At 48.5% G+C, this 15,809-nt stretch overlaps 1 protein-coding gene across 3 annotated transcripts in view; it reads right to left on the bottom strand.

Annotated features, from left to right (window-relative positions):
• Nucleotides 1–15,570, bottom strand: part of L3MBTL1 (L3MBTL histone methyl-lysine binding protein 1) — a 501,211-nt gene extending 485,641 nt beyond the window's left edge. For 2 of the 3 annotated variants that reach the window (XM_085619211.1, XM_085619212.1), the window contains exon 1: nucleotides 15,497–15,570. The gene's annotated coding sequence lies outside the window, so the exon portion shown is untranslated. The remainder of the gene's footprint in view (nucleotides 1–15,496) is intronic. The other variant, XM_085619213.1, reaches the window with a different exon arrangement.
• Nucleotides 15,571–15,809: the final 239 nt, after the last annotated feature.

Below are 15,809 nucleotides of genomic sequence, written 5' to 3'. Positions count from 1 at the left end.
GGAGATATTAAAGAAAATCCAAATTTGTATATCTAGTGCTGCGCCTAATTCGTGAATATTGACGATCTCATGCAGAGATCTGGTTGACTTCCAACACTTCAACCAGGAAGTGTTGGCAGCAATTTTGAGACTGGGCCTCAGCCAAACCCTAAAAACAAATACAAAAATAAAGAAGAGGGGCAGGTTAGAAATACCCTGACCCCCTAGCCTTGGTGCTGGGGTCCCCCAGGGGACCTGCCAGAGCAAAAAAAATGCATTTTTTTCTTTACGCTTTGCTTCAAAATCGCAAGGATTCGCTAATTTGTGGCAAACATTTAAAAACAAAACAAGTGCGATCTCCTACGTTTGTTTCTTCTTGCAACCCCGGGGTTGGTTAGGTCCTGGGGGCATTAACTTAATTAACAAATGAAGATGGGGTGCATGCCAAGTTTGAACCCAGGTACCGACACCTTCCTGAGGCTTTATTTATTAATTAAGAGGGGGGCCGCTCTGCCCCACCTACTCAGGCCTTTAAAGGACACGGGGAACACTACCTCCCTGGGGCTTGTAAATTATAAAAGAGTGGCACTGCACGGACCCCCCTCCTACTTTGTAATTGCCATGGGTACTGCCACCTCCCTGAGGCACAAACGTACTGAAAATAAGGGAGTGGGCAGGGCGGCCCCCCTCCCCGGCCACTTTTAGCCCCAGAGACCACCACCACCCTGGGGCGGGCCCGTGGAAACTGAAGGGGGGGTCATAGCTGACCCCCTTCCTGGAACCATTAATGGCCCTGGGGCGTGACACCCCCAAGGGTCGCTTCCTATGTCCGGTGGTGACCACCCCTGGGACATAGCTGTCTGCTCTTACTTTATGGGAGCTATGACAGCTCCTGCCAAGTGAGAGAAAACAGTAAATCCTCTCCCAGCTGATGTGAGTAGGAGCAGGAAAGCTGCTACCGCTTGCTGGGAAAGGACACTTTATCTGTTTTCAGAAAACAGATGATAGAATTACACCTGCACCATAGAGCAGCATTTTTGGCTGCTCCCTACTTGGAGGAGCAATGCCTGCTTCTGCTGGAGGCAGGGATCTGGCAGGGACCGCAGGGGAAGTGGGGCTACCCTGGCGGTCCCCAACAGTGCTCATTTGTTGCCCTGGATGGGCACCAGGGCACTCAGCCTTGGATTACAGGGCCCAGGGGATACAGTCCTCTGGGCCAAAATTGGCCCAGGGAGGGCTGCCACATGGCCCTTCCATTAAGTTTATGCCAGGTCGCAGGAGATGGGGGACCTGGGGCCAAATCAGTGATGCCATCAGTGATGTAGTTTGAGATGACGTCAGTGATGTCATCTGTGATGTCACTGATGTAATAAGTGAGGTCATAAGCAGTGCATTGTGGGGGCTTAAGTTATAGTTAGCTCAGGTAGCTATAACTGCTGAATTTCAATAGTTTTGTACAAGTAAAATCTGAGCAAAACTATAACGTCCCTGTAACCTTTGTTTTTTTCAGTGAATAGATATATATATTACCTACGGGCCAATCACTTCAGCTGCTGTCTGGAAAGTTTCAGGGTGATTCGTGAAGCAGGGGCCAATAAAAAAGGGGGGGTCTAAAATGCGTTTCCCATGCAATTTCCCTTAGGGATTTTGAACATTACTACAGCCCGAACCGCTGAACAGAATTACACCAAATTTGGCAGAAAGCTTGATCTTGGTCCAAAAAGATTGCTTTTTGTAATTTGGTACAACTCAGTTCAGTACCTTTGGAGCTATTAAAGGAAAAAAGAAATTTAGGGAGGCATATCCCCGCTGATCCGAGAGATCTCTTGGTGAGATCTGTTTGGCTGCCAACACTTGAACCAGGAAGTGTTGGCAGCCATCCTGGCACCCAGGACTGTGCCCAAGCCCCCAAAAAATGCAAAAAAACAATAAAAGGGGGGCAGGGTAGGAATAACATGACCCCCTTAGGCCTGGTGGTGGGGTCCCACATGGACCCCGCAGAGGAGTTTAAAATGTTTTTTTTATTTTGACCATGAATTTGCAGTGGATCCACGAATATGTGGCAACATTTTAATGATAAAAACAAATGCGGTCTCCTGTGCTTGGTTTTTCTAAAGCCCTCTAGGTGGGCCAGGTCCTGAGGAGGGAGAAATAGTTAGCCGTTTTCAGCCCCAGGGTCCCCATCCCTCGGGCCCAGCTCAATATAATACAGGTAGGGCACACTGCCCCCCTTCCTGGGCCGTTTTTGGCCCTGAGGACCCCAACCCCTGGGGTTCGTCTGTGCAAATAAACTGTGAGGTGGCCCCCCTCCTAGAGCCATTAATGGCTCTGGGGACCCATCACCCAGGGCCAGCTCGGCTATGTCCCGGGGTGCCCACCCCTGGGACTTAGTGGTTTGCCTGCCTGCACTGGTGCAGGCGGGGAAACCTCCGTTTACTCTCACTTGGCGGGTGCAATTTTAAAGCCCTGTCAAGTGAGAATAAACAGTAAGTTAGCTTCCAGCGGGCAGGAGAATAAAAAATGCGCCCACCTGCTGGGAGTGGACTTTTCATATGTTACCCTGCCCACTGTGAAGCTGCCAGGGAAACAGATCAAAAACTTGCTCCTGCTCACAGAGAGCGGCGTTATTAGCTGCTCCCTGTGGGCGGGAGCAATGAAGGCTCCCACTGGAGCCGGGGAGTCAGCTGGGGCCACGGGAACATAGGGGCTCTCCCCATGGCCCCCAACAAACACAGAGTGGGTACCTGGGTCGGCTCCAGGGCACCCCATACTTTATTGGGCAGGCCCCAAGGGATGGGGTCCACAGGGCCGAAATCGGCCTGGGAAGGGGGCTGCATGCCCCCTTCCCCTTCATTTAATTTGCTGGGCACTAGGGGATGGGGTTCCCGGGGCCAGAATCAGCATGAGAATGGGAGCCTTGTGGCCTCCCTTCCCTATTAATAATTTCATAGGCCCTGGGGGATGGGGTCCCCGGGACCAATATTGACTTGAGAAGAAGAGTTACATGCCCCCTTCATAATCTGGCTGGGCCGTTGGAGACGGGGGTACCCGTGACAGAAATTGGCTCTGCGTGCCCCCCTCCCCATTTACAATATGGCCAGGCCCTGGGAGTTGGGGTCCCATGGCCAAAATTGTCCCTGGGAGGGGAGCTGCATGTATCCCTCTCCCATGATTTTATCGGTGGGCCCTAGGGTCCCTGGTGTCAAATATGGCCTGAAGAGAGGGGCTATGTGCCCCCTCCCTAAATAAATGTGACAGGCTGCGGGTATGGGTTCCCCGGGGCCAAAATCAGTCTGGTGAGGGAGGTCGCGTGACCACCTTCCCAGGTTGGCTGCCTTTGGGGGGTTGGCCATAGGCCCTGCGGAACTACATCCGCCATGCGCAACGGCGTGGGGTTGGTTGCATTTAGGGGGTTGGGCACAGAGATAGTAATCCATTTTTTTAAATATTGTATTGTGCTTAGTTTCATTTCACTTAGTGTGATTTGTCTTGCAAGATTTGTTTTAATCTACAGTTTACAGTTTGCTTTCATGTGTTCACTTTTTAAAGGTGGTGACTCTCACTAGACGCTCAATGGGAATTCCTGTAATTCTGAACAAAGAAACAGAATTACAGGAACACACTGTCTTTAACTAAATCCCAAATGTATGGGGGAGTAACAGGCCTCTCCTTTCAGCCCACTCGCTCAGATGACGGGTGTGCATGGTGGGGCATGGGGAGTGACAGCCCTCTCCTTTCAGACCTCTTTTTCAGATGACGGGTGTGTGTGGTGGGCTGTGGAGAGGGACTGGCCTCTCCTTTCAGGTCTCATTCTCAGATGACGGCTGTGTGTAGTAGTGAGTGGGGAGGGTGTATGGGGAGCAACAGACCTCTCTTGTCAGACCTCTCTGTCAGATGATGGGTAAGCATAGTAGTAAGAGGGGAGGGACTGGCCTCTCCTGTCAGACCTCTCTTTCAGATGACGGGTGTTCGTAGTACGGTGTGTGGATTGACTGGCCTCTCCTTTCAGACCTCTCTCTCAGGTGATGGGTGTGCGTAGTAGTCGGTCGACAAGGACTGCCCTCTCCTGTCAGACTTCCCTCTCGGATGATGGTGTGCGCAGTAGGGTGTGTGGATAGACTGGCCTCTCCATTCAGACCTTTCTCTCAGATAATGGGTGTGCTTAGTAGAGTGTGCAGATGGACTGGCCTCTCATTTCAGATCACTCTCTCTCTAAGATGACGTGTGTGCGAAGTAGGGTGTATGGGGAGTGACAGACCTCTCTTGTCAGACCTATCTCTCAGATGAAGAGTGTGCGTAGAAGGGTGTGTGTGGGAAGAGCCTTAACTCTACTTACATCTCTTCCCAAACCAATGAGCGTAAATAGTAGGCACTGAAATACACCATATCCACTAAGACTCCTTCTTATAGTATCAAGTGTGCATACCAGAGTGTATTCAAAGAATCCTTCCTACTTTTGATGATCCCACCAGAGTCTAGAGAGATTGTATTTTTTTTTTTAAATAAGAAATAATCTTCTACTCATCACAGTGCTTATCTATAACACAGTTCCTCTCAAAAACAAGCACCACAATATGCATTCCTACTAGTAGAGTGTATTGAGAACTCATCTACTCCTTTTTACTATTCACGGTCCCGCTAGAGTGCCGCAAGATCGTAAAAATGAGTTAAAACAATATACATTTATTTTCTTCAAAGTAGTTATCCCTTAGACACCTCCTCAATAAATCTAGGGGGACAGCATAGCTTTCTGCTAACCCCTTCTATATTTTATTTACTTCATTTCCACAACACCTTCAATTTTTCACAGTAAACAGCAACAGTGGCCATTTGATTTCTAAAATTCCAACAGCCAGCAAATCAGAACGCTCGCTCTCACAGGACTTGCGGGGGCCTCTCACTCCTGCAAGAGTATGAAGGCTCACTGTAAAAATGGGGATCTAGGTGCATGGCCAAGCAAGATGGCTGAACTGACGGGAGCTGTTTCAGCTCCGGACCCCCTCGGCTGCTTTGAATCATCTTTCGCACCGAAGGAGAGACAAAATCCCCATGAGTTAAGCGGACAACTATGCGCGCTGACTTGGAGCGCGACAGCGGATCCTGAAACCGGCTCCAGGACATACACACCGACCGTTGATGCGACACGGCGAGAGACCCAGTCGGCCCCTCAAAATGGCGGAATAGAGAAATGCTGATCGGGGCCGGAGCGGACCCGAGAGAATGCGCTGGTGTCGGGCGCCATGGGGTGCATCTCCTATGGTGGGGTGCCCTTCTTGCATGGGCATACTGGAAGGGGGAACGCAGATCAGCATCGTCGCCCCCGTCAGCCAGCTGCCACGCCCAGCTGGTGAGAGCGCAGCCTGCGAGACTACACAGTGAGATCCGAGAGACCCGCCAGAGCCCCAGAGGAAGGTGCTGCATTGAGAAACGGGAGCCCCGGAAGGGATAGAGTGAAGATGGGCAGTGGAGGGACACCCAAGATGGGTCAGTCACTTTTACTTTTCACCTTTAACACAGGCAGTCTGCCCAGAGAGATCTATGCATTGAGGCCTGCCTCACCCTAACATGGCGCCAACACTATGACAACCCATTAGTCAAGACCTGGTCTCGACATCAGCGACAGCAGAGAGATGAAGAACACCATGCTCCTTTCCCTTTCATTATCCCTTTCTTCTGCCGGTAACGACGCCTCGGAGCCGGGAGCACATATCTGTCCTCCCACAACAGCTGCCTGACCTCAAAATGGCCACCAGGTTCTAACTACCGACAGCAGTCCCCACTCCACGTCTGTGAACAGAAAGAGCGCATAACCGGCATATAGGAGACAACTCACGGTGAGGCTCCTGCCGCTTTCCCCGGTCTTGCGCGTAGCTCTGCCCTTATGCCACCAAAGAAGGTGACAAATAAAGTCTCCCAGTACTTCGTGGCTGCAAACAAGACTGCTCCCTCAACAGTTTCGGATCAGGGGAAGACGATGGCCTTCACCAGAGATGACCTAGTAAATTCCCTACTGGACTTCAAAGCTGATCTATGTCAGGAAATAAAGCAAGACCTGCGAGCTTCAATGGACCAACTTAAGGCCGACCTCACAGAGAAAATGGCGGCGCTCTGACAAGATGTGGACGCGGTGGGTTCCAGGGTTTTAGAAGAGGAGGAACTGGCACAGAATCTCGAGGCTCGCTCTACCAAATTGCAAGACACTCAACAGAACCTCCAGGCTCAACTGCAACAAGTGACCTTGAAGACGGAAGACTTGGAAAATAGGGCACGGAGGGAGAATATACGCATCCGATATCTTGAAGAAGGTGGGGAGGGGCCAGATCTCGAGGCGTTTGTCGTAGGACTTTTCTCGGAAACACTGGCACCTCGACAACTGAAGTTGAAAATTGACCGCGTTCACAGGGTTGAGCCTCTGTCAACAGGGGGGCGGCGACGGACACGGGACATTCTGGTAAAGCTGCACTCCTTTAAAACCAAAGAAGCCATCTTAAGCGCAGCAAGGAAGAAAGACGAGACTTCATTTCAGGGTTACAAGTGGGCTCTCTACCAGGACTTGGCGCCCTCCACTCAGACGCGCAGACAGTCGCTGCGTCCTGTCACTACCAACTATGGGACGATGGGATACGATACCACTGGACATTCCCGTTTGGACTCGCCTTCGAGTACAAAAACAAGCCACACCATGTAACTGATCTACAGGACGGTCTACGGATTTTGGGTCTACCAGTGCTAGAGAATGACAACTCCGCTGGTCCCTCAACTGACTTGAGCCGGCCCCGGAGAGAGACTAGATCCTGGCAAACTGTCACCAAAAACAGGCAGAACTCTAAATGACACTTCCCTGCAGGGAACGGTTGAAGTCACCTTGCTGCCTCGGGGGCCCTCCTGATAGACTGCATCGATGCTTCGCTGCCTGTTATGTCCCAGCGGTAACAGATGAATCTAGGTTTCACTGAGGGTCATTGAGTTAATTTTCCTTGCAGTCTCGGCCCCTAATGATGATATTCATGGTTCTGTCAGTTCGTAATGCATGGCAGCCGCGGAGTGCGGGCCTTGTCCGTACCGCCCAATATCTCCTTACTCTCCTTGTGGGAGTTTTCAGCTGAGAGCCCGTTGGCATTTCGGCACGATTGTTCTAGGGATTGTTGGGGATTGGGTTGGGGGGAGGGTCCCTGGTGGTGGTACTGGGGGGCACAATCCTTTCCCTGGGCAGGGACATCACGTCTCACGGGAGGTGCACTATTAGTGGTCTTGCCATTCTGGAAAGAGACATTACAGCATACAAGGTCTGATTGCAGGGCGAGATTCTGGGGAAGGGGGGTGAGGGATCGATCCGTTTAAATGGTTTCCATAGCGTCATAGAACGTTAAAGGCTTGAGCTCGCCCCAAAATCACACAAAAATTTGGAAGTACATTAATGATCGCCAGTTTGACGTAGTGGCACTCCAAGAAACACATCTTAAGAAAACCGAGGAAGCCCAGTTACGCCACAAAGCATATCCGTTAATTTACAAGTCCTCGGCTAGCACCAAACACAATGGAGTGGCCCTGCTATTTCGTAACACAGCCAAATTCCAGCCAGAAGGCTCTCAAGACTGATCGGGAGGGCAGAGCCCTGATGGTAAAGGGGAGGCTTCGGGGAAGACTGTGCACATTTATCTCCCTCTCTGCACCCAACTCGGGACAGACGTTATTCCTATCTACCACACTTGACACTATTAGTAGCTTCAAAGAGGGCCCGGTTATTCTCCTCGTGGACCTCAATTTGACTTGGCATGAGTCGCTGGACAGCTCCCGCTCCCACTGGGTTACCCCCAACGGCTTCTCCAAAGGGTTAAACACAAACTGCTCACGCTAGGCCTCTGCAATGCCTGACGGACACTATACTCTACCACCAAAGATTTCACTTATTTTCTCATGTCCACCAGTCCTACTTCAGAATAGACTATATATTTATCAGTCAGGCCCTAGTAGGTTCACTGCAGGTGGCTCAGATCCTACCCCTTGCGCTATCGGACCACAGTCTCATATCCGCCAGTCTGGCTTGGGAGGGGCCAGGTCAGGCACGGCGCGATGGTATTTCCCGGGCTCGCTAATTTAGGACAAGACTCTCTGCTCCGAACTGCGGGCTTCAGTACTGAGCTCTTTGCGCAACTACGCCACTACGCCACAGAACAACTGGGACGCTTTTAAATCCGATTTGCGGGGAAAATGCATCCAAATCAAAGCTACCCTGAATAAACAGAGAGCGCAGGAACGCCTGGCGCTTGAAGGGGAACTAGAGGCAGTGGAAAAAGCACATAAGGACACTCCCACGCGTGCACTTCAGTGACAGCTCACTGCGCTCAGGGGCAAATTGCACGGCATTTACAACAACAGAGCTGAGTTCACCCTGCTGAAATTGTGGCAGTCAGCCTATGCCCAGGGAGACAAGGTGGGGAGTCACTTAGCGCAACAGCTCCGAGAAAAGTGGGAATGTGAATTTATTGGGGGTATCTTGGATGGGGACGGACAACTAACACATGCAGACGACCGCAAAGTTAACATTTTTGGCAAATTTTATGGGGAACTATACACAGGCACCCCTCCGGGTACAACCCTGCAACAGCAATACCTAGATACGGTAGAACTCCCTCACCTTTCCCCAGCGACTGCAGAACCCCTGGATGCTCCCATTACATTGGAAAAGGTCAGACAAGCCATCACTAAATTTAAACTCTACAAAGCCCCGGGACCGGACGGTCTAACAGCGCAATTCTACAAATGCTTTGCGTCCGAGCTGACCCCACAACTCACCGAGCTTTTCAATGCCATTGCGGCTGATACCAGGGTCTCGGGCACTATAGCTGAGGCGGTGATATTGGTTATTCCCAAGCCTGGGAAGGACCTCCAGAAATGCTCCTCTTATAGGCCTATAGCCCTCCTCAATCTTGACGCGAAATTATACTCAGCGATCCTGGCAGCCAGGTTGAATGACCTGATGCCCACACTAATCCACCCTGATCAATCCGGCTTTATAAAGGGACGGCAAACACACAACAACATCCGGCGTACTGTACATCTCATCGAGGAAGTCTCCAAATTTAACATCCCGGCAATTCTGGTGGGCCTCGGCGCCGAAAAGGCTTTTGACAGGGTGGATTGGTCATTCCTTTTCCTAGCCATGCGGAAATTTGGCTTTGGAGACATGTTCCTCCATATGGTCAGGGCTTACTATCATCTCCCACGGTCACAGGTTCTGGTCAACGGATACCCGTCCCTCCCATTCGCCCTTAGTAGAGGCACACGGCAGAGCTGTCCGCTTTCCCCACTTTTATTTGCCCTTAGTATCGAACCTCTAGCTGAGCGGTTCCGGGCTAATGAGGAGATCCGGGGAATCCGCTTTGGAGGCACAGATAATAAAGTGTCCCTCTTCACGGACAATATTTTGCTAACTCTCCAGGAACCTGCCTTCTCTCTTCGGGCAATACAGGAGAAGCTGGGTCGCTTTGAGCAGGTGGCGGACTTTAAGGTTAACCTTTCCAAAACCTCCATACTCAATCTCACACTCTCCGAATCTGAGGCAGCGAGACTGCGGGCCAAACGCCCCTACAGTGGGCGGCACACTCTCTCCTCTACTTAGGTGCCTATCTCACTCCCCGTATCGGGGACTTATATAAGGCCAACCATCCCGCACTGGTGTCACAGCTCCAGCAAGATTTTAAGAGATGGAAACCTCTCTACATTTCATGGCTTGGGCGGATCAACGCCGTCAAAATGACGGTCCTGCCGAAATTTTTATATCTCTTTCAGGCCCTCTCCATTGAGGTTCCCCGAGACTTGTTGTCACGCCTGCGTTCACTAGTCACCAACTTTATCTGGCAGGGAGGTAGGGCTCGCCTGCCCTTTCATGTGCTGCGATGGCCAAAGAAGGAGGGGAGGTGGCACTGCCGGATTTTACGTTATACTCAGGTGGCGCAATTGCGTATAGTGATGGAATGGACAGCACGGGAGTCCGAAAAGCACTGGCTCCACATGGAGAGGGCGATTGTGGGTCGTTCTATTTGGGATGTCCTGTAGAAACCAAAGAAAGATAGGCTGGAAAACGTTTATCTGGGCACCCCTACGCGCACCACACTAACAGTCTGGGACCACACTATGCGAAGAGAGGGTTGGACCACTTTTCCCTCCCTGTATACCCCAATTCACTTCAATCCGGCATCCCCACCAGCACTACACGAGGGGCCCTTTGATTGCTGGAGAGAGGGGGGATGTTTAAAACTATCGGACCTCTTCCACAACTTCGATATAAGGACATTTGTATGCTGTAAAAGGGAGTTTCAGGTCCCGCATGGCGAGCACTAACATTACCTCCAGCTTAAACATTGGGTTACACAACCTCACATACGGGAGGCAGCCACTAGGGAACTAACGCCTATGGAGCGATTTGTGTTAAAAGCAGGCAACATGAAAGGGGCTATTTCCTCACTATGCGCTTTGCTATTAAGTACAATACAGGCTCCTCTGGTGCGCTATATGCATTTCTGGGAGAAGGTGCTAGGACGGATATTACAGGGGAAGAATGGAAACATGTATGGGGGACATCTCTAGCCACAACCACTCAGTAGACTTGCGGGAGGCCCATTACAAGACGCTTCTAAACTGGTACCTCTACCCCACTAAACTCAAGCTCATTTTCACTGACACCTCAGATCTCTGCTGGCGGGGCTGTGGTCTACAGGGGGACTTCCGGCACATCTGATGGACTGCCCTGGCATCCGGCCATCCTGGGAGGAAATCCTGTCACTTATTAAAGAAATGCTGGGGTACCCCATCCTGATGACTATAGAGGGGGTGTTGTTAGGTATCAGGGATCCCAAATTGGAACATTAAACGAGAGCTGACAAGGCGATCATGTGGGCTAGTTTGGGGAAGGCTAAACTCACAATAGCGTCCGCATGGAAAAAGAAAGACACCCCTGCATTATCGATGTGGCACTCCCGTCTGTGGAGAATTCTCTCCATGGAACGCCTCGCTGACATCTTCCGAGACGAATACAAGAATTTTGAGTATAAATAGGGCCCACTGCTAACCTATCTGTCCTGTGGCATGCCCTGGGCAGTATGCCCACCATCCTTAAGGAATATGCATCTCTTTCAATTCTAACCCCCCCCCCACGGGAGCCAGGCGGATGCACTCACCCTCTAGTGACAGACTAAGACCATCCTTACTTAGCCCCTTTTCACTCAGTATATTTATACCACTCAACTCCTCATCATGTGAAACCACCACTGCTGAAGTGGGTTATGCAAAATTCTGTATACCCACTCCAATTTGCATGTCGTTTTATTAATTAGATTAATTAATTATAATCGTACTAATGGTTTGGAGTGATGTGGAAATAATTAATCAACCTTATTAATGACTGAAATACACGTGGGATTTGCATCTGCATGGCCTAATTAATGACGTGAACTAAATTTCGTCCGCATACTAATGATAGATAATTAGAACATTGCATAATATATATCGCTTTGGTGATGTATTTGTGATTCGTGCTTATTTAGTAAGTATAAACCGCATTGAGTGTTGCTTTTGGCTAGATGAATACACACACATATGGGTATTAGCGAGGGAATAACATTTAATTCGTCATTTCTATGTATTAATTACGTTTTTGTGTTTCTTTACTTAAGTTGACTATTCTGGCCTATCGAATGATGGTTGCTTTTGGTGCCTAACCCGACTGCCAACGCTGAACCAGGCTTGGGTGAAGTGCGCCTGCGCTAAAGATGAGCAACAATGGCCCTGTCCTGACTCCAGGCAAGCTGTACTTATCAAGGCCATTGGGAATGGTGCTAGCGCTACAGACAAAAGACTTTATTAAAGAACCGGAACCAGCAAGTATGCTGACAACATGGACTAAACCTTATGGGAACGGAGAGGTTGACCCCTGATCAGCCAATCAGAACAGTTTAAAACTCAATTTTGTTACATTTTGTTATTGAAATTATTATAAAAACCCATAGAATAGAGAGGTCGGGATGTCGCTCCTCCGATTTCCTGATGATATGCTGACGGAGAGGACGGTGACACTGCAGGACAGCTGTTAGCCTGAATCTTTGATGGGCTGAATTAATGCCCAAACTCCTGATGAACTGAATCTGCTAAAATTGATGGGCATAGATTTGCGAGACTGCAAAATTTGACATAGAGGACGACTTTAGCTAGAATAGGTAAATATGAATGACAACTTGATCAAATGAATGATTTAATCTGCAATATTAATATAAATTTGGATTTGAACATCTACAGAAATGAGTTGGGTTGTGTATTCATTGAAATGTGTTAATGAAAAGTTTAATTAGAGTATTAGAAATTCACTTAAATCTACAACTAATAGATCCGTCCCGGTTATGAGGGGAATACCAAATGTGGAATCTAGGGCCTAATGAGTATTTAGTTTGTAGGTTTGATGCTCATTAGGGTAAAGTGGTATCTTCCTCCCTCATTATTCAGCGCTTGGAAGGATAATCGCCTCTCGCACGGACTGATGGTGAGTGTGTGTTGGTGTTATGGGCCCCACCAGCGAATGTATGGATAGTGTGCGTGTGTGAGATCTTTTAGTCCGTGACAGTAGGGAGGGATTTTGCACTCCGCGCTGCATCACCACCACCGGGGCAGGGGAGGAGGGAGGGTTTCAGGGAGGCGGGGGGGTTTTCAGGAATTATAGTTTCTTGTTTTTTCCATAGGGATACACCCTTGCGATTTGTTGATCCAAATTAAGCATCTTCTTTGTTGGATATGGGGGGGGATGTAAGGACCCTGTGATAAGTGCAACTGGACTGCAACTAGCTGCTTATTCTGCCCCAGGGTTTTGCATTCTCAACTGTCTTATTGGTGTTGTATCTGCATATGAATTTTGACCCCAAAAAAATGGGGATCTATTTTTGATATCGTGCTCTTGTGGGACACCCATGATACGCTCATGAGAACAACTGCCAAAATATACAATTATTTTTTACCTTTAATATGTCAACAACTAGTGAATGGATTTACATCAACTCATAAAAAGCACAATCTGTGGACCAAGATCTAGTTTTCTGCCACATTTGGTGTTATTCCGTTCAGCAGTTTTTGCTATAACTTGCCTTAAAGAAGTCTATGGAAAATGCATGGGGATTTAATGTTATGATTTTATGTTGAGGTACCCCCCTTTTTTCTTGGCCACCACTTGACAGATCACCCTGAAACTTTTCAGGAAGGAGCTGAGGTTAGTGAACTTTTTGGAAGAAAGTTTTGTGAAGATTCATCAAACGGGGCGAAAGTTGTTAGCAAACCATAAAACGCTCCGTCTATGGAAAAACAAACCGAGCTCAGTCTACCTAGTGGTGACTGTCACTAGCTGATACGTTCTGACCCTGTCAACTCAAATTAAATGACATTAAAGGATCCTTAAAAAGACAATACAATACGAAGTCTTTAATAACAAGCATTATTACGATCGAAGTTTTTTGTCATATGATATATGGAAACTGCGTGCTTAAGCCTTTCATCGCTAGAGTTTCTATGGAAACAGTCAGTCGAATAGGTGCATTTGTCCTGCTTTTCATGCACTGTTGATTTTCGTTTGTTCGGATTATGCACACTTACAGAACTGCCACCGCCTACTTCGTTTTACAATTTCCTATTACTAGTTTATACCACCTTCAATTTTGTTCAGGTTCCATCTGTTTTGCCTGAGTAAGAAGTATTATTAGGTGTGATGAGGAGTTGAGCAAAATCACCATGCAATAGTTTGAAATCATAAAAATGTCGCCTTATAAAAATGCTTGTGAGTGGCCGTGACAGGTGTTTTTAATAATGTTAAATGGTGTCGGTCAAGGGTGTTCGAACTCAAGTTTGCAGGATTAAGTGGCGGTACTCTAAATACAGTTTGAGAGAACGATTTGTGAGTGGAAAATATCTAACCAAACTGGAATTATGCGACTCAGTGACCGCAAATATAACTTGCATTTCTCACACTCGCCTCAAAATCCCCCATCTACTGCATAATTTACAGATAAAACATGCTTCTACCTGAAACAAATCGAAACTCACTTAAATAACACATGCTGTGCTGCACAGTGACAGAAAGTTTGCGACGGTTAGACCATCACTTTTCAGTTGCTGATTTCTGTAAGCAGGTGCTAAACGTGTACTAATGAGAAGAAACTTTTTTGCCAGCCAACATTACTTAGTGTTAAAATGACAATATAACTGTACACAAAGGAACTTATTTACAAGCCCCTTGCGCCACCCGTACGTCACTTTTCCAATGTTAAAAATGACGCAAAAGTGGCGCAAAAGGCTTGTAAATAAGCCCCTAAAACTGGCGAGACCAATGTAGAAAGGGTGAGCTTACTTTTATAAACATGCCTGGCTCCCATAAAAAGAAGACAATCATGTTTCCCTTCAATCATAGGTCACAGTCTAACTTTACTGCACCAGCGAGCATCAACATCTCGCCCGGGATAAATTCCAGGCCCAGAGGTTGTCATGGCGACACACAGAGGCACACACCATGTCTACTTACGCTAAAGCTTCCAATGGGACCCACATTCATACCACATTGCTTCGTACACCCCAAATTTCATTTTTTAATGGGGTGTATTTTGTGAGGCTGCATTTAGTCAAACAAATTCCCCTCTGAACGAATAACCCCGCACTGACACATCATAAACAGGGCGGACTTTGAAACAGTGGAATTTACATAACATCGCCTATACTCAAAGTTTCACCCACTTTTAATATTTTTACCCCCCCCAACCAAAAAATAAAAACAAATGAAGAATTGAATGCAATAAAATGAGACTAAAAAATGGTTGGCCTGCAAACTCAGCATACAGGGTTACCTTAAAGCGACCTTCGCGTATCTGTTAAGGCCTGGCGACAATCTACTACTTCACCATAAAAATGAGGGCGTGAAAATGGACGAGTGTAGGGGACACTTTTTAACCATAACATTTTCAGAATTCTAATGTACTTAGTCGCAGAAATGCATTTTCTGTTGAAGTTTGATGGAGAAGTGGAACGCATCCAAATTATAAAGTTAGTGATGGGTGTAGGGAATTAGCTGCCTCCGTGAATAATAAGTTGAAAAACTCAAATTGTGCAGAGAAAATCGGTCAATCTCGGCAACGGGAGATGCTCGTATAGGCCTGTGTTTATTAAAGGACAGCAGGGCTGGACAGAAGTCGGCGAGGCATTCTTGAAAGGTGACCGACTCCAACCCAGCCCCACCGGCCTGTCAGATAGACTTGTTTCTGAGCATATCGTTCCGATGGCCACAAAGCTCAGTCCATCTCCGCACAGCACTCTGTCATGCATGGGCAGCACCCGCAGCGGATACCTAACCTGCGCCCAGCTTGGCCGAGGGTAACCCGCGGTGTACTGGGCGGGGTCTGGTCATGGTCGCGTGCAAGGCCTCCCGCCCCTTGAGTGTGATGGAAGGTATTGTTATTTTTCATTAGATGCCTCTATTGGGGCTAGCGCTTACCTCACACGGAGACTGCGGTCCCTGGATGCTGAAGCTGCAGTGTAGGCAGACAGGCTGCGCAGGCGCACAATGCTCTAGCCGATAGCGGTTCTTTGACAGACAAGTGGAGAAGACTTGCCCGTGTGCGCATGCTCGGAAGCAAAAAAGGGGCTCGTTCGCATGGATGAAGGGGTGAACGTGGCTAAACCTTCATGACAACAGTCTGACAGCCGTAAAGGAGTTCGTAGTAGCTTTCTCGGGTCTGTGGAGGCTGGATGCGAGAAAGAGGCATAGTATCAGGAAATTAGAGCCCAGGGTCTGCCTAGGCTGCAAG

The sequence above is a fragment of the Triturus cristatus genome, chromosome 7 (genome assembly GCF_964204655.1).
Source record: "Triturus cristatus chromosome 7, aTriCri1.1, whole genome shotgun sequence".
In the NCBI taxonomy this organism is placed as follows: domain Eukaryota; kingdom Metazoa; phylum Chordata; class Amphibia; order Caudata; family Salamandridae; genus Triturus; species Triturus cristatus.
The sequence above is the reverse complement of the archived record's forward strand: the minus strand, read 5'-3'. Positions and strand labels throughout refer to the sequence as shown.